The following is a 19,487-nucleotide window of genomic DNA, read 5'->3' on the forward strand; positions in this document are numbered from 1 at the left end:
GCGCTGGGGAGCGGCTGAGCGGCTGGAGTTGGAGCCGCCACGTGGCTGGTGGAGATGGCGGGGCAGCAGCGACTGGGAACCGCTCTCCCGATCTTAAACCACCGACCCCGAACCTTTCCGCTCCCCGCTGCTTATATTCACTTTTCCGAGGCTAAGCCCCGCCTCTGGCCACGCCCCTCTAGGAACCTTCGAGAACGTTCCAGAGGCTTCCATGCTAGCTCCACCCATTAACCGTTCCCCCAGATAGAACCCCACTACTGATAGGCATCGACTGTCTGACAGTATATAAAGTGTAACACCTCAGATGGCGGTCGCTTATCACACCAGTAACGAATTGGTACGTTCTGTTTACGTGACAACCCTAACGAGTTGGCTGTGTCGGGTGGTGGCGGGTTTAACGACACATTGATATATTTACGCGATCTCACCCACAAAATAAGTAATATTTAAAAACACTTTTTTTAAAAACACGCTTTAATGAAATGTACCGTACTAGTGATGGCAGAACTCCACGACTCCAGGAAGTGGCCCCGAAGCTTGGACACGTGGAACCGGTGGTGATTTACAGCCAACGTGAGTTGAGCGTGGACAATTAAACCCAAGCCGAAACATAGAAAAGATAGTTTACATTTTTTTATTTTTAATGATAGAATATAGTATTGTCATCAATATGACATAAGTATACCAAGTTTGCAGTCGATACCATATTGGGAAGTGGGTAAAAATTGAGTTACAAGATTTCAGAATACAACAGTTTTCAGTTTCAGTTTATTTATTTTGGTATAGCCCTGTGAGCTATTCGGCTCTTGAATCGGGTGCAACCACAACAAACAAAAAACACAAAAACACGAACAAGAAAAAACATCTTAAAGTGACTGTGTGACTGTGCAAACAGAAAATCCATGGAAAAAAACAGCAAAAATATTCCTGAAAAAAGCACCGTACACCAACGCTGTGTGCAAAAAATCCCAGTGGGATGCAAGTCAAACAACAACAACCACAAGAAAACTTAGATTAAGGCCATCAGTCTAACTCCGTACTACAACAAAACAAACATGTCCAAACCAAAAAACGTTTTCGAAATCACCAAAAAATAAAGCCATAATTGCAACGTAATAGGTTTCATAGGGACTGTGACCGAATTTTTACAATAAACTACATAAATAATATGTAACACCAAATCCTAGAGCCATAGCTGGCTGCATGAGTTACCCCACAACAACAGAAGCATCGGTCGGAGTGTCAAATTTTTCAATGCACCTTTAAGATCAGCACGCTAAGTCAAAATACAGATAATACTTTGCAGCGTCATCCGGAGCGAAACATTTTATTTTACGCCAATGAATAGCAGTGGCAGCTAGGGGTGTACAACTCCTCTAGAGCAGTTTTGAGAGAAGATCTCATTGGTAGCGATTCAAGTTGCAGTTTATTAGCAATAGCATTCCAGACCCTGGGGGCATCAATAGCAAAGGCCCTTCCTCCAGTTTTTGTACGGCAATAGGGAATGTGAAGCTGGTAAATGAGCGAAGACCTGAGGTCAAATTTGTTCTTTGAAACAGAAAGGAGATCCAGCAGGTACATCTTCTTTGGTTATTTCGGTAAAGTCACGTAGAATGAAAATAAAATAATAAATTGATAAAATAAAATAACATTCTACGTGACTTTACCGAAAGAACCAAAGAAGATGAATCATTGCAGTCACGAAAGCTTTAAATCGAAATCCAGCAGGTAGTCTGCGGATTTTTTTGTAAGTACATCGTGAAAAAATAAGATCTGGTGCACAAGCCGTCGATCATTAAGAGATGTTAAGTTTGACCCAATGTAGAGTTCAATGTAAATTTTAAGGCCGAGTGATAGATGGCATCAAGCTTCTTCAGTACAGTACTTGGGGCTGATTTATACACGATGTCACAGTAGTCAAGTAGAGGCAGTTTGGTAGCTTTTATCAATTCCAAACGGAACATTGGGGGGAAGCAGTGCTTGTGTCTATACAAAAAAACTATTTTTATTTTTGTCTTCTTACCAATATAATCAATATGATCTTCAAAATTCAGTTTTGAATCCAGGATGACCCCAAGATATTTATAGATCTTGACTTGCTCTATTTGATAATTATTTAAGGAATGTAATTGGGTTAAAATAACTTCCTGCTTTAGTCCTGGTGAGAAGCATAGCACCTTGGTTTTGGAGGTATTCAGGACTAGTTTAAGAGCAACTAGCTGATGTTGTAGTTTGTTGAAATCACCCTGTAGCTTAGCAATCACGTCAACAACAACAACAGCAGACAGAGTGAGTTAAATAAAAGCGTGCAAATAAAAAAAACCTGCGTTAGATGGTAATTATAACGGAACGTCTTAGAGCGCAGTTTATTGATGTTTCAGCCGAGGGGACCCTCCCCAGTAGCAGCTGTTCCTGTGTGGCACGCGATGTGACGGAGTGCCAGCCTGTGAGTGGGCATTCGCCTGCCACTTTGGGGGGTAGGGGTGGGTGCGAGGGACGTGGGGGGTCGACGTTGCTCTGCGATTTTATCCCAATTCACTGCGAGCAACTTTCCAGCAATTTATCAAATTTGAAACAAATGTTAATTTTAAAAAAACCGATTAATATAATCTTGGGCTGGGGCATCCGATTATTTAAATAATCGATTACCGGACAACACGAAAATAATGTGTTCCACGTGTTTTCGCTGGACGGGAGGGTGATGGGCGGGGCTTGGTGGCGTCACACTGCGGGTGGTTTGCACCGAGTCCTTCTGTCAATCCGCTGATGGATGAGAGCCTCCCCACAGCGTGCGGGTCGTCGGGAGCTCTCTGACCATACTTCACCACGCCGGTTATTGCTGCTCGGTGAAGGTGGCGAGCATCGACGTGGGAGCAAGGTCGACTACAACGGTGGATTGTTGCCCTCTGCTGCGCGTCACGGTAGCCACACAACAGCCTATAGCACCTGCTTTGTGAATGGTGGTTGCCCATCCAAACACAACGCAGGGTAAACTTCGCTTATCTTCTGAGCCCCGATGAGGTCGGCCGAATTCCGGGTGATCACCATATGATGCCCTGTAAACACGCAACGTCGAATCAACGTTTTGCCTGACGTTCCACGTTTTACTGGCATGCTTTATTCAGATGCGTTTCAAGGCTGCTTGGTGCTGTTCGGTGAAGCCCCTCACTGCTTGGACGTCATCATTTGTGGGAGGAAGCCAGAGCGTCTGGGGAATACCCAGGAAATCGAGGGGAAGACACTCAAACGATCCTCTGCGGATCACCATCACAGCATGAGCCCCACGGTCAATCTCTGGCTAGATGAAGGCCTCCCCAATTCGTCGACACCCTTCAGGGCCCTGCGATCTCACAATCCACCTCGCGCCTGCGCGCGAGTTGATTTCATCGCTCCGTCTCCACCATGGTCGTATCCTCTCAGACGCGTTCCCTCCTTCGGCTGCCACTGATGATGATGATGCAATTTTAACTTTTTTTTATTAAAGGGGTGTCACGGTGGCTAGGAGATGTTAACTACCTCACCTGGTGTACAGGAGGTCGTGGGTTCGATCCCGACCCTGACGCCTGCTGCTGTATATTTGGAGTTTGCGTGTCTCTCATCATCATCATCATCACGATGGCTAGGAGATGTTAACTACCTCACCTGGTGTACAGGAGGTCGTGGGTTCGATCTTGACCCTGACGCCTGCTGCTGTTTATTTGGAGTTTGTGGTGTCTCTCTCTCATCATCACGGTGGCTAGGAGATGTTAACTACGTCGCCTGGTACGCAGGAGGTCGTGGGTTCGATCCTCACCCTGACGCCTGCTGCTGTTTATTTGGAGTTTGCGGTGTCTCTCTCCCCGTGGTCGCGTGGATTTGCCACTATTCTGGCAAATCGCCCGATGATGCTGCATGTAATTACCAGCGAAACGTCGTACTACTGAAATTGTAAATGTTGTGAATTTACTCTCCAACACACCGGTGGGCTGAAATAGGAACTAATTGCCGTTTTGTTTACGTGACAAATCCCTCACCAATTGGCCGTGTCGGGTGGTGGAGGGTTACGACACAGCATTCATACTTAAGCGATCTAACCCAAAAACCTTCATTATGAATCACATTGGTCCCGAAAGCTTTGCCACGTGGTAAACGCGGTATAAATTTATCCGAGTACCTCCCCGTTCTTTCATTTCACACGTGGGTCTACATGGCTGCCGATATATAATGCGGTTTGTTTACCCAGAATAGCATCGCAGAGTCTTAAGACCTTGTTTTTTTGTTTTTGCAGGAGGGTCCTGTCGGTGGTTTAGTGTGGCTTGGCATGGGCTCTGATGCAATCAATAAATAAATTAAATGTCTCCCAATTCTAGATTTAAAGCTTTCGTGACCGCTAGGATCCATACTCTTTGGTTGTATTGGGTAAAGTCACGTAGGTGAAAATAAAATAACAAAAAAAATCACGACGTTTCGGCCACAACACAAGCGGCCTTCATTAGGTGAAGGGACGAGACTGTCCGGCGCTTGGACCCCTTCCCGGCCGTGGGCCCCGGTTCAGCTTCACCGCCTGAAACATGCGGGAGTAGCGCCGTAATAGGGTACAGTAAAATGAATCCGCGATAGAATAAACAATAAATTATGTTAACTTTTTAATGCCCCATATATGGGGTCATTTCGCGTGGCTTTTCCCACGTGACAAAAATTTGAACGGGAATCGACGTTTTGTTGTTGTTGCTCATCATCTTTGGTTCTTTCGGTAAAGTCACCACGTAGAATGAGACTAAAATAATAAATGAATAAAATAAAATAACACAATAAAATTCTCACGTTTCGGCCACTTGTGTTGTTTCGGCCAATTGTGTTGTGGCCGAAACCTCGTGAGAATTTAATTGTGTTATTTTATTTCATTAATTTATTATTTTATTCTCATTCTACGTGGTGACTTTACCGAAAGAACCAAAGAATATGAATCCTTGCAGTCATGAAAGCTTTAAATCGTAGTTGTTGTTGTTAACGAGCCATAACTCTGTTCAAGAGCGCGCCTTGGCCGTGACAAACTCAGCGCCTCATTCCGTGGCCGGGCTGCCGTGGAAGGTTTTGTATGGACGTGGGTTAAGTAAAAAAAATTGGCCCGTTGTTTCAGCGGCAAAACGTGAACCAAATGCAATCCAATTGTTCTGAAAGTTTGGCGTTGAGTCGTGGGCGGCGTGACAGCAGACATTGGCATGCATTCGCCCCAACAAAAGGAAGTTTAAATTTCGATTTAAAGCTTTCGTGACTGCAAGGATTCATCTTCTTTGGTTCTTTTGGTAAAGTCACGTAGAATGAGAATAAAATAATAAATTTATAAAATAACACAATAAAATTCTCACGACGTTTCGGCCACAACATAAGGCCACACAAGGCCGCTTGTGTTGTGGCCGAAACGTCGTGAGAATTTTATTGTGTTATTTTATTCTTATTAATTTATTATTGTGTTCTCATTCTACGTGACTTTACCGAAAGAACCAAAGAAGATGAATCCTTGCAGTCACGAAAGTGGCCACTTGTGTTGTGGCCGAAACGTCGTGATAATTTAATTGTGTTATTTTATTTTATTAATATATTATTTTATTCTCATTCTACGTGGTGACTTTACCGAGAGAACCAAAGAAGAGGTAAGTTTGCCGGAGCCAAGTTGCATCTCAGCTCTTTCACCGCTCTAACATCGGGCGCTAACGTTTAAAACTTACGTGACTGCAGGAATTCATATTCTTTGGTTCTTTCGGTAAAGTCACGTAGATAGAAAAATAATAATACACTTTATTATAATTTTTCTATCTACGTCACGTAGATAGAAAAAAAAAACTTTATTGTTCTTATCATCTTTGTTTCTTGCAAGAGGGTCCTGACAATAATAAACTTCATTATTATTTTTCTTCTATCTACCGAAATAACCAAATAAAATGGGGCAAAGTTTCTTAAATTCCATCCCCGACCCTCTCCCACACACACCACACTCCCACACACACCACACTCCCTCTCCCCCACACACCACACTCCATCCCACACACACCACACTCCCACACACACCACACTCCCTCTCCCACACTCCCACACACACCACACTCCCTCTCCCACACACACCACTCTCCCACACACACCACTCTCCCTCTCTCACACACCACACTCCCTCTCCCACACACACCACACTCCCCCACACACCACACTCCCTCCCCCCACACACACCACACTCCCACACACACCACACTCCCTCTCCCACACACACCACACTCCCACACATACCACACCTCCCACACACACCACACTCCCTCTCCCACACACACCACTCTCCCACACACCACACTCCCTCCACCTCTGGGTATGCCACGGTCGATCGGGCAGGTCGTGTTTGGTGGCGGGGTAAATCGTGGGCGCTCCCACCTCTTCTCAGACGTCTGGCCATCGGGGAAGAGTAGGCAAAAGTACCCTGGGTCGCACTTGCAAATGAGACTCATCCTGGGTCGCTTTGAGTTCTTGACCCTCTAGAGAGCTTCCTGCATTGGAGGCCGCTTCTGTCAGCGGTGGCGTGAGCGAGAAATTGCGGGGCTGCGCATGGGAACGTTGATTTGTTAATTTAATTTTTTTTATTCAAGTGAGCGTTTCTGAGAGCGAGGTGGAAGCCCAGTGCCCGTGTGTGCTCACAAAGACGCCGCATCTCATCGTGCGGACCTGACCCTCGTTGTTTCGAACGGTGCCCTTTAAAATGCGCTTCCTTCTGACTCCACGTGACACCCAAATGTCAACCGTCAACTCAGCTGAGTCGAGAGACCGCCTTTAATAAGTTCCCGTCGTGTTAAAAACAAGGTGTCACATTTTCCACTTCATTCGTGCGCTCTGCAGGCTACGGTCTCACGCGTGAATTTCTGTTTCTCTATTTTGACCCAAAAAAAATGTCCCCCCCCCAGCACCACCACCGTTTTTGAATCTCAAAAGTCAAATTTCATTCGCGTTTCCATCGCTCTCTCGCACCAGAGCGCGTGACGTTGGCGCTCACGACGCGGGTCTCCGAAGCCGTGTTTCCCCCCTTTTGCGCACGTGTCATTGACTCATCATGGCCATCAGCAACAGCAGCAGCAGCGTCATCGTCATCAGCTGCAGACACGATCAATCCACTGCTGGATGGAGGCCTCCCCGAGCCGTCGCCATATCTCGTGGGTTTCGCGATGCGGCGATCCGTCGAGCAGCCGCACGTGAGCCCATGTCGTCGCTCCGTCTCCCGGCGGCGGTCGACGCGCGAGTTGCATGTCCCTTCCTTGGGACGCCGCCCTGTCCATTACCGTCGCCCATCGTCATCAATCGTAATTTCAGTCCCGCACCTCCGATGAGCACGGTTGGCTACGTACGGTGCGAAAGAAGTTCAAAATACACACGTACTTTTATTTCGTTGTTCTCTAATTCCCCCCATAAATAACGAAAGTATATTTTCTGCAGGCGCTGGCTGAATGATTACGCCGCACGGTGTTGACGTGGATGACGATGGTGAACCAGACGTCCGCTGCACTTGTGGTAACAAACGCGTAGCGGTGGCCGGTTGGCCGAGCGGTTTCACGACGCTGGACTTTGGGAGGCTTTTCACCCGGCAGGTGAATTGATCATTTGCATTCTCACTTCATATTCAAAATTTGTTACAGCGAGCGCCTTGAGCCAAGGCGCTCTCGAAAACAAAGTTTTTTTTTTAAAAGCGGTAACAACAATGGAGTGATTTAGACGGCAGGGGCGGTGCAAGGGCCGAGGAATGAGTGGCCGGAAAGAGAGGGCACCTCGTCGTCGGCAGTCCCTCGGGGTTCGAAGACCGACGCCCGTCAGCTTTGGACGCTTTGCTCTTGAGGTGGCCGAGAAGTCCAATTCTGGATCCACAGATCTTTGGGCGTGGGGGGTTGCCACGCGGTCCCGGGCGGAAGTGGCATCCGCTGTCAGTGCCGGGTTCGGCTTCCCTTCTGCTCTTGTTTTTTTGGTGTGGGCGGCGGCGTCCCAAACTTCTGAGTCGAGACGTCGGGTGTACGGCAGGCCGCTGCTCCTCCCGGTCTCGAAGTCCGACGTCACCACGCTTTCGGGGAGGGCTTGTGGGCGTCCTTGAACCCCACCGCCTTCCTTATCCTCTGCCCCTCATTCACTGCCCCTTGGGGCTCGGTGAAAAGGACCTCGTGGGGAAGGTGGTTCTCAGGCGGGCAGGTGTGGTGGGCCGGTTCGTTGGAGCTTCAAGAGAGCGAGCGGAAGGAGGCTGAGGAGGATCGCGGCTCGCGCTGGGGGTGCACGATGCGTTTGCGTCGCACGCGAGGGCGGCGGTGACGCCAATTAAAGATTCATCTCCGCGCGGCCTCCTTCTTTCACTTTTGCTTTCTGTCAACCTCCGCGGAGCGTGCGGTGGGGCGGGGGGGGGGCGAGAACTCAACCCGACAGATGGATGCTGGGCACTCGGCAGCCCGCTCACGTGGGGGGCGACTGAATATTACATGGAGACAAATGCATCGCTGCGGGATTATTTATACGGGGAGGGAAAGGCGGTCAGGGTTATTATTACGCTTCACATTTTTTGGTTCGTGAATATTTTTTTTTCCGGAGGGTCCTGTAAAGTAAAGTTTTCGCAGTCGGTGTGCCAGGGACGGGGGGGGGTGGAGTTTGAGTCGATGATTGCTATTGTGGAGATTTCAAGCGAGTAGTTTGCGGTGTAGTTTTTCACATTTTGCCAAATTTGGACCGTGATGCCGGCACACACAGTGGCGTACCCTTGTGAACGATGTCACGGCATCTATAACATCCACCGTGAAGCAGACGGCGTGTCGTGGTGGTATTTCATGGTTAATACGCCCACCGTGGTATTAAACAGGGGTGGCAGCTGGATTCGAACGGTGAAAAAACTAAAATAAATGTTTTTTTACCAGGTAATGCCCATTGAGTTGTCCAGTTCTTTTTCAGAAGCAACCTGGCCACAAATGACAGCTCAGCGAAGTGGCTTGTCACGTGGAAATGTACAGCAGCCAAACACTCTAAACGCGTGACGTCGATTCGAAATGCGGAGGGGGAAAAACCGCAAGACCCGTGCAAAAATGCATGCGATCACGCAAACTCTCAAGTACACAGGCATCGGGGTCGGGATTGAACCAATGATCTCCTGTAAACCTGGCGAGGTAGTTAACATATTTGCCACCGCGGCGTGAAGCTCTGCAACGGGTGGCGAGCGCGCCGCCGCTGGGCCCACGTCGCCGCCCGTTCGAAATCGGCGCAAACTGGAGTTGACTTCGCGCTACGCTAGTGCCCGCGGAGAGCTGTAACAATGTAAGGATGGCAAAAAGCACGATTCAAGTGTTTATTTAATACGTGATATGTTACTAAATGTAGAGTATGAAAAAATAATTGGTTCGGATTTTTTTTTCTCTGAAATATGAAGGCTTGTACAAAAAAGAAAAGCATCGTAAATAAATGTAAAATGTATGTACATCCACTTATAAATACACGGCCGTCGTAGCGAGTGCTTATTACACAGGAGAGCCACAAGACTCTTTTTTTTTTTACAGGAGGGCCCTGCTACACTGGGATGTTTGGTGTCAGCTCGGTCCATCTGCAACACGGGGGACGGGGGACGGGGGGAAGGGTCACGATAAACGCTCTTCAACGACGCTCCGCCACGGACGAAGCTTCAGCGCCAAGTTGGGTCGCCGTTTGGGGCTCGCCCTGGAGAAAAACGGGCCACGCTGTTCAGAGCGTTATCGCCCAGAGCCTGCAGACGCAACACACGCGCTGAGAGGACATTTGGCAAAAATATGCAAACTCGTTTTGGCCCGACAGTGCCCCGTCAGCTTCCGTACTGATGATACCGAACACTTTGATGGAAAGCGGCACAGAATTGGTGCCCCGAACAAGATTTCTCTTTCTCGTTCCAGGAAACCGTAGTGCTATTTAACAAAAAAAAAACACACAACCGAGCGCATTCAAGGGGAAGAAAACTCAAATTCTGCCTCGCAGGTGGACTCTCCGTAGCCTACTTGCTGTACTGCCTTCTGCAAGCAACCACCTCTTTGTCATGCAGCTGAACGTCCAAGAGACATAATGGGTCCATCTCTTTGCGGTCCACCAACTTACGGCTGCCCAAAGGAGAGGGGGGGGGGACAAAGGCGCAAATTTTCCCAGGGACATCATACAAATGAGGGCCTCACAACGGGGCCTGTGGATGGTGGAACAAGAGGGCCACCACGTGGCACCCTGTCACAGGCCTCCAGGAACAAGAGGGCAACCACGTGGCACCCTGTCACAGGCCTCCAGGAACAAGAGGGCCACCACGTGGGATCCTGTCACAGGCCTCCAGGAACAAGAGGGCCACCACGTGGCATCCTGTCCTAGGCCTCCAGGAACAAGAGGGCCACCACGTGGGATCCTGTCCTAGGCCTCCAGGAACAAGAGGGCCACCACGTGGGATCCTGTCCTAGGCCTCCAGGAACAAGAGGGCCACCACGTGGCACCCTGTCCCAGGCCTCCAGGAACAAGAGGGCCACCACGTGGGATCCTGTCCCAGGGCCTTCAGAAACCTCTGGGAAGCCCTGTAACCAAACCTTCCCTGCGTGTCGTGACCACCTATTTACCCGTGACCTTAAGCAGTAGAATTTACCATCAAGTTATGGTTATTCAGAAAGCCCGTATTCATGTTTTCACGTTGTAAGTCACATGTTCATCAACAACACAGTAACCCGAGTGACTGTCAGGTGGGCGAGTGGCTCAGGTCAAAGACGCCGAGCCAACATCGCCGAGAACCTCGGTTCGAATCCGGGTATTGGCCACCCAAAATCGACCAGTCAAAAGTGCTTTCCTGCTCAAATGAGTATTGGGGCAATACTCATCTCCTGTTTCCAGCCCTGAGCCAGTGGTGGAAATTCCACATTGCTATGGAAGGGGGGGGGGGCGAGTCTCTCTCTAGTAAAACCGCTGTTGACTTCCCCCGCAAAGTGGTTCTCACTTTATTGACCCGGAGGGAGGGATAATGATGGTGGGCTGAGTCAACCCCACCCAAACCAGGATTTGAACTCGCAACCTTCCTATTGCGATCTGCTTGGTCGGTTGGCCACCAAAAAGTTAAACCGGGATCTACAGTGTAGCGAATTGATGGTCTCAGCCCAGTCACTAACGACTGACTGCACGTGCATCATCACATTTGATTTTCAAGTAATTTGGCAACAGCAGAACAATTCAACAATCAAAACTTTCAGTTTGACTGCAATGCATTCAACTTAACTGCATGGAAGAGCACACGGGAGTCCAGCGTCTCCGCTCATGGGAACTCAGGATCGGCTCCGTGATATCTGCTTCCACGGGCAGTTCGGCGAAGACGTGACACTGATAAGCACATGGGACGAAGACGAAGAAACTTTTGTTGTTGTAAAGGAAAATTAAGCCACGAGTGGCTTAAGCGTATGCGAGGCTGTAATTCCATCCCACTGCCATGAGCTTCGCACGTGTGCATTTTTACAGCGTATGTAAAAGGGTAAAGGCACAGCCCTGCAATTTCTTGCCCACGCCACCGCTGGCGTTAGCGACCGCCACAAGAAGAAGCCCTACAGGGCCCCTTTCCCGCGGGTAATTTAGCCTACTTCACCCCACCACACGGAGGCCTGGCGATCGACTGACTTGCGTTGAATCCATTCGCACCGCGGGGTCGGCAGAAGTGGCGGCGGAGGATTTCAGAAACGTGCCCCATCGCCGCGCCGAGGGCTTGAACTGAATCGGCGACTTCTGGATCACAAGCCCAACGTGCGCCAACCACCAGGCTACAGCCGCATCCCCAGTGCGTGAGCTTGTGCATATATATTTATACGTTCACATAATTTTTTTAAATTTTTAAACAGGTTTTAGTGTTTCCATGCGCAAGTGAACGTTGGGCGGTGCTCAATTTCCATCGGAGGTCCTGAGCCAGCGGTGTTAGGACATTCCTCATTCCTATGGCGCGGACTAGTCTATCCACAGGACAATCGCGATACAATATACGCAGAACGTCTCCGTATATTTTCACGATGAACGTGGGGAAAGAAAGGCGGCACAGTTGAGTAGCGGCACCGAGCAAAGCGAGAATTAAGAGAGAGAGAGTAGCACGGTTTTTGGGGGTAAAATTCACGTAAAAAAAAGTGAGCGGTGCATTGAACCCGCGGATTCATCTCGTCGCGTACCCACCCCCCCCGCCCCCTCTCATGTAAACATTAAAAACACGAAAATACGGCACTCTCAGCATGAACGGACACGTGACATCACGTGAAGGCGCTCATCTTAGTTTCACTTCCTCGTCAACTTTAACCTCGCCGTCTTTCCCCCTCCCCCTCACATAAAACAAACATCTCTCCTCCGCGAGCTGCCCGACGTTGTCGCCCTCGTCGTTGTCGTTCTTGTTGCTGGGGTCGCGCCGCCGCTCGCCGTTCGTTGGGGCCCGACGGCCTCGCCCCGTGCCGCCGGGAGCTTCTTCAGCAGAGCCACGCCGGAGAAGCTCCCAGCAACGCGGGGTGGCCCGGAACGTCGGACGTCGAGGCGGGACCACGCGTGGCGAGCGCCGTGGCGAATGCGCCGGCTGTTCCTCTCCAGAGCGGTGTTTCGCAAACTTTGCTGGCCCGTGGACCGCTGAGCCAATGTGAACATTTCCGCGGACCACCCAGCCCAGCACCCCCCCCCCCCACCCTCCCTACTACTACCCCTGGTAACAAAACGCATTCACTTCTCTCTAAATGCCAGAAATATATATATATATAAAAAAATCGAATTACCGGAACATTATATATACATATTTTTTACGAAGCCGTCAGGTTTGTTTTTGGGGGGGGGGGGGGTGAGGGGGTGGGTGGGCCATTTAGATCTTAGAGTTGGGGTAGTTTACCTGACCTAAATTTTGTATTAAATATTATGAGTACAAATATTAATTTCTGGAATAAAAGGTATAAACGCTGTCATTATTGTCCAGGTCAACCTGAATTTGCATCACAGCCACGCGGGCCACCTGGAGGATCGTCACGGACCACCGGTGGTAGCGGGGACCACACTCTGACAACCACTGCTCTAGAGCAGCGGTTCTCAGAGTGTGGTCCCCGTTACTGCCAAGTTCTGAGAACCACTACTCTAGAGCAGCGGTTCTCAGAGTGTGGTCCTCATTACTGCCACACTCTGACAACCGCTACTCTAGAGCAGTGGTTGTCAGAGTGTGGTCCCCGTTACTGCCAAGTTCTGGGGACCGCTACTCTAGAGCAGCGGTTGTCAGAGTGTGGTCCCCGTTACTGCGAAGTTCTGAGGACCGCTACTCTAGAGCAGTGGTTCTCAGAGTGTGGTCCCCGTTACTGCGAAGTTCTGAGGACCGCTACTCTAGAGCAGCGGTTCTCAGAGTGCGGTCCCCGTTACTCCCACGTTCTGAGGACCGCTACTCTAGAGCAGCGGTTCTCAGAGTGCGGTCCCCGTTACTCCCACGTTCTGAGGACCGCTACTCTAGAGCAGCGGTTCTCAGGGTGTGGTCCCCGTTACTGCGAAGTTCTGAGGACCGCTACTCTAGAGCAGCGGTTCTCAGAGTGCGGTCCCCGTTACTCCCACGTTCTGAGGACCGCTACTCTAGAGCAGTGGTTCTCAGAGTATGGTCCCCGTTACTGCCACGTTCTGAGGACCGCTACTCTAGAGCAGCGGTTCTCAGAGTGTGGTCCCCGTTACTGCCACGTTCTGGGGACCGCTACTCTAGAGCAGTGGTTCTCAGAGTGCGGTCCCCGTTACTGCCACGTTCTGAGGACCGCTACTCTAGAGCAGCGGTTCTCAGAGTGTGGTCCCCGTTACTGCGAAGTTCTGAGGACCGCTACTCTAGAGCAGTGGTTCTCAGAGTGTGGTCCCCGTTACTGCGAAGTTCTGAGGACCGCTACTCTAGAGCAGCGGTTCTCAGAGTGCGGTCCCCGTTACTCCCACGTTCTGAGGACCGCTACTCTAGAGCAGCGGTTCTCAGGGTGTGGTCCCCGTTACTGCGAAGTTCTGAGGACCGCTACTCTAGAGCAGCGGTTCTCAGAGTGCGGTCCCCGTTACTCCCACATTCTGAGGACCGCTACTCTAGAGCAGTGGTTCTCAGAGTGTGGTCCCCGTTACTGCCACGTTCTGAGGACCGCTACTCTAGAGCAGCGGTTCTCAGAGTGTGGTCCCCGTTACTGCCACGTTCTGGGGACCGCTACTCTAGAGCAGTGGTTCTCAGAGTGCGGTCCCCGTTACTGCCACGTTCTGAGGACCGCTACTTTAGAGCAGCGGTTCTCAGAGTGTGGTCCCCGTTACTGCCACGTTCTGAGGACCGCTACTCTAGAGCAGTGGTTCTCAGAGTGTGGTCCCCGTTACTGCCACGTTCTGAGGACCGCTACTCTAGAGCAGCGGTTCTCAGAGTGCGGTCCCCGTTACTGCCACGTTCTGAGGACCGCTACTCTAGAGCAGTGGTTCTCAGAGTGTGGTCCCCGTTACTGCCACGTTCTGGGGACCGCTACTCTAGAGCAGTGGTTCTCAGAGTGTGATCCCCGTTACTGCCACGTTCTGAGGACCGCTACTCTAGAGCAGTGGTTCTCAGAGTGCGGTCCCCGTTACTGCCACGTTCTGAGAACCGCTACTCTAGAGCAGTGGTTCTCAGAGTGTGGTCCTCAATACTGCCAAGTTCTAAGAACCGCTACTCTAGAGCAGCGGTTGTCAGAGTGTGGTCCCCGTTACTGCCACGTTCTGGGGACCGCTACTCTAGAGCAGCGGTTCTCAGAGTGCGGTCCCCGTTACTGCCACGTTCTGAGGACCGCTACTCTAGAGCAGTGGTTCTCAGAGTGTGGTCCCCGTTACTGCCACGTTCTGAGGACCGCTACTCTAGAGCAGTGGTTCTCAGAGTGCGGTCCCCGTTACTGCCACGTTCTGAGAACCGCTACTCTAGAGCAGTGGTTCTCAGAGTGTGGTCCTCAATACTGCCAAGTTCTAAGAACCGCTACTCTAGAGCAGCGGTTGTCAGAGTGTGGTCCCCGTTACTGCCACGTTCTGGGGACCGCTACTCTAGAGCAGCGGTTCTCAGAGTGCGGTCCCCGTTACTGCCACGTTCTGAGGACCGCTACTCTAGAGCAGTGGTTCTCAGAGTGTGGTCCTCAATACTGCCACGTTCTGGGGACCGCTACTCTAGAGCAGTGGTTCTCAGAGTGCGGTCCCCGTTACTGCCACGTTCTGAGAACCGCTACTCTAGAGCAGTGGTTCTCAGAGTGTGGTCCTCAATACTGCCAAGTTCTAAGAACCGCTACTCTAGAGCAGCGGTTGTCAGAGTGTGGTCCCCATTACTGCCACGTTCTGGGGACCGCTACTCTAGAGCAGCGGTTCTCAGAGTGCGGTCCCCGTTACTGCCACGTTCTGAGGACCGCTACTCTAGAGCAGTGGTTCTCAGAGTGTGGTCCCCGTTACTGCCACGTTCTGAGGACCGCTACTCTAGAACAGCGGTTCTCAGAGTGTGGTCCCCGTTACTGCCACGTTCTGGGGACCGCTACTCTAGAGCAGTGGTTCTCAGAGTGCGGTCCCCGTTACTGCCACGTTCTGAGGACCGCTACTCTAGAGCAGCGGTTCTCAGAGTGTGGTCCCCGTTACTGCCACGTTCTGAGGACCGCTACTCTAGAGCAGTGGTTCTCAGAGTGTGGTCCCCATTACTGCCACGTTCTGAGGACCGCTACTCTAGAGCAGCGGTTCTCAGAGTGCGGTCCCCGTTACTGCCACGTTCTGAGGACCGCTACTCTAGAGCAGTGGTTCTCAGAGTGTGGTCCCCGTTACTGCCACGTTCTGGGGACCGCTACTCTAGAGCAGTGGTTCTCAGAGTGTGATCCCCGTTACTGCCACGTTCTGAGGACCGCTACTCTAGAGCAGTGGTTCTCAGAGTGCGGTCCCCGTTACTGCCACGTTCTGAGAACCGCTACTCTAGAGCAGTGGTTCTCAGAGTGTGGTCCTCAATACTGCCAAGTTCTAAGAACCGCTACTCTAGAGCAGCGGTTGTCAGAGTGTGGTCCCCGTTACTGCCACGTTCTGGGGACCGCTACTCTAGAGCAGCGGTTCTCAGAGTGCGGTCCCCGTTACTGCCACGTTCTGAGGACCGCTACTCTAGAGCAGTGGTTCTCAGAGTGTGGTCCCCGTTACTGCCACGTTCTGAGGACCGCTACTCTAGAGCAGTGGTTCTCAGAGTGCGGTCCCCGTTACTGCCACGTTCTGAGAACCGCTACTCTACAGCAGTGGTTCTCAGAGTGTGGTCCTCAATACTGCCAAGTTCTAAGAACCGCTACTCTAGAGCAGCGGTTGTCAGAGTGTGGTCCCCGTTACTGCCACGTTCTGGGGACCGCTACTCTAGAGCAGCGGTTCTCAGAGTGCGGTCCCCGTTACTGCCACGTTCTGAGGACCGCTACTCTAGAGCAGTGGTTCTTAGAGTGTGGTCCTCAATACTGCCACGTTCTGGGGACCGCTACTCTAGAGCAGTGGTTCTCAGAGTGCGGTCCCCGTTACTGCCACGTTCTGAGAACCGCTACTCTAGAGCAGTGGTTCTCAGAGTGTGGTCCCCATTACTGCCACGTTCTGGGGACCGCTACTCTAGAGCAGTGGTTCTCAGAGTGCGGTCCCCGTTACTGCCACGTTCTGAGGACCGCTACTCTAGAGCAGTGGTTCTCAGAGTGTGGTCCTCAATACTGCCACGTTCTGGGGACCGCTACTCTAGAGCAGTGGTTCTCAGAGTGCGGTCCCCGTTACTGCCACGTTCTGAGAACCGCTACTCTAGAGCAGTGGTTCTCAGAGTGTGGTCCTCAATACTGCCAAGTTCTAAGAACCGCTACTCTAGAGCAGCGGTTGTCAGAGTGTGGTCCCCGTTACCGCCACGTTCTGGGGACCGCTACTCTAGAGCAGCGGTTCTCAGAGTGCGGTCCCCGTTACTGCCACGTTCTGAGGACCGCTACTCTAGAGCAGTGGTTCTCAGAGTGTGGTCCCCGTTACTGCCACGTTCTGGGGACCGCTACTCTAGAGCAGTGGTTCTCGGAGTGCGGTCCCCGTTACTGCCACGTTCTGAGGACCGCTACTCTAGAGCAGTGGTTCTCAGAGTGTGGTCCCTATTACTGCTAAGTTCTGAGAACCGCTACTCTAGAGTAGCGGTTCTCAGAGTGTGGTCCCTATTACTGCTAAGTTCTGAGAACCGCTACTCTAGAGCAGTGGTTCTCAGAGTGTGGTCCTCAATACTGCCACGTTCTGGGGACCGCTACTCTAGAGCAGTGGTTCTCAGAGTGCGGCGGTAGTGAGGACCGCACTCTGAGAACCCAACCTGTGGTCCGCAGACCCCTGGTGACTCACGAGTCGACTACATGGGGGGGGGGGGGTCTGCGTCAAAGAAAAATAATCACAAACCTCACCAACAAAATGTACAATTTCAAATAACTAGTCATAGCATGTGGTAGTGGTCCGCCAAATGTTTGTGGGTTCTAAAAAGAGGTCCGCATGCTCGAGACTGCGGTCGCATCTACACGCCGCATCGGTCCGCTCTGCATCGTGCCATACTTTGTTGTATCCTGTGCTTCAGTGGGGACTTTTTATTCAAATCTATTCTGCAACAGACTTACAGGAACAAATGAATACTTTCGGTTTCCCACGACCAAGTGCAAAAGGGTAATTCCTCCAACAGAGCTCAGCGTTTCCGCTGACACGGGGGGGGGGGGGTAAAAGGGGGGATTTTTTTCCACAGGCTTCGCGCGAAAGAGGGCTTGCAGATTGTGAAATTAGGGCCGCCCCACGTGGCATCCTGCCCCGGGCCCCCAGGAAGCTGTGGGGGGGGGGCGGCCCTGATCACGGTCCTGCGCGTGTGTCAGACGCTGAACGTCAAACATCAAAGGTCAGGGGTTTCAGGGCAGAATGAGCTGTCACACCCATACCCACCGATCCACCCAAAATAAACGTTCAGGGGTTTCAGGGCATTGAAGACAGAGGCAGAATAAGCTGTCAGAGAGCAGCAAGGGGCAGGAATTTTCAGCGGCCAAGCACGAACGCACGGCACTCAGGCTCAGGGCACTCAGGCTCACTCACTCAGGCTCACGACACTCAGGCTCACGACACTCAGGCTCACGACACTCAGGCTCACACACACAGGCTCACACACACAGGCTCACACACACAGGCTCACGACACTCAGGCTCACTCACTCAGGCTCACGCACTCAGGCTCACACACTCAGGCTCACCCACGCGCGCCCGGGAGGGGTAGCGGAACTTGGCCCTGAAGCCCTCAATGTCCTGGGGGCTTCCCCTTGCGTTGGCTGTCACAGCGCGATAGACAAATCACTCGGCCGCTTCACTGCCACGTCGTCGTCGGATTCAACCCCGGATCTGCGTCCCGCCTTCCGGCTCCCGCCGTGGCAGAAGGGCCAGGGGCCCTCCTCGAGATCGTCGTAGTCACCGCCATCGTCGGCCACGATCGATCCCCCGCTGAAGGTTCCCCGCAAGCCCCTCCCCCCCCCCCCTCCTCTCACGGTCCGCGGCGTTGCAATCCACCTAGCGCCTGCACACGCGCGGATTTCATCGCTCCGTCTCCGCGGCGGATGCGCTCTCTCGGGCGCGTGCGTGCGCCCTCCTTCGGCTGCTGCCACTCCCGTCGTTGGTCTCCACCGCCGGCCGTGAAGTTCCCCGTCCAGCGACGCGTCGTGCCCAAGCCGCGGTAACGTTTATGAACAGTCGACGTTGAAGCGTTTCGCTGTGCGGTTACGTTCTGCTAATCCGAGTGCTCCTCTTGCTGTCATCCCAGCCCGTGTCCACTCGTCGTGCACCCCTCCACGCTTCCTTGTGCACTCTCAAGCTTCACAGCAATCACAGTAGTAATAATAATAAGGAGAAGAAGAATTTGCCATTCACCCAGGGAAGCTTCGCCGAGTCTCAAGACCCATTCAGAGGAGGGTCTTGCTCTTTGCTGATGCTGAGATGAAAATAAATGAATAATTCGGCAGATATGGACGGGTTTTGTTTTGCCGCGCGTGGGCGGAGTTCCCGGGGGAAAAAAAAAAGAAACCTCCAGACACGTAACGAGGTGAGCCACTCAAACTTCTGCGATTCGAAGAAGTTGACAACCTTCTTGCTGTACTGTCCCAACCCCCCCACCCCCCCCACCGTCACGTTGTCCCTGAGCCACCAGTGGAGTCAAAAGCACGTCCCACGACGCGTTCCATTTCCCAGACGGAAACCTCTCGCCCTCGCTCGTCGTAAGCGACGCCGGGGACTTACATTTCTCGCCGGACGTCTTCCAGGTCGATGCTGTTGAGATATGTTACGGCTCGCCGGTACAATGCAGAAGAGAAGCCTCAGCTACAGCACGAGCGATACTGGACATTGCATGCCGGGTCGCTGAGCCGGGCAGGCCTTGGTTGAGACGCCCCGGAAAATGCATCTCATCAGCGTCGCATGCTAGGATCCCGTTAATGCTCAGCACTACGATCCAACCAGCGTCGCCCGCTGCTATCCAATCAG

The 19,487-nt window shown here is 51.9% G+C and overlaps 2 long non-coding RNA genes across 2 annotated transcripts; one reads left to right on the forward strand and one right to left on the reverse strand.

Annotated features, from left to right (window-relative positions):
* Positions 1-6,755: 6,755 nt before the first annotated feature.
* Positions 6,756-19,110, reverse strand: LOC142905443 (uncharacterized). The gene is made up of 2 exons (XR_012929629.1): positions 18,212-19,110; positions 6,756-11,343 (listed from the first exon to the last, which is right to left on the reverse strand). It is a non-coding gene; the product is annotated as an uncharacterized LOC142905443 (long non-coding RNA).
* Positions 17,732-19,006, forward strand: LOC142905442 (uncharacterized). The gene is made up of 2 exons (XR_012929628.1): positions 17,732-18,163; positions 18,206-19,006. It is a non-coding gene; the product is annotated as an uncharacterized LOC142905442 (long non-coding RNA).
* Positions 19,111-19,487: the final 377 nt, after the last annotated feature.

This window comes from Petromyzon marinus, chromosome 54, assembly GCF_048934315.1.
Source record: "Petromyzon marinus isolate PM22_M1 ecotype Great Lakes invasive population chromosome 54, UKy_Petmar_22M1.pri1.0, whole genome shotgun sequence".
Taxonomy (NCBI): domain Eukaryota; kingdom Metazoa; phylum Chordata; class Hyperoartia; order Petromyzontiformes; family Petromyzontidae; genus Petromyzon; species Petromyzon marinus.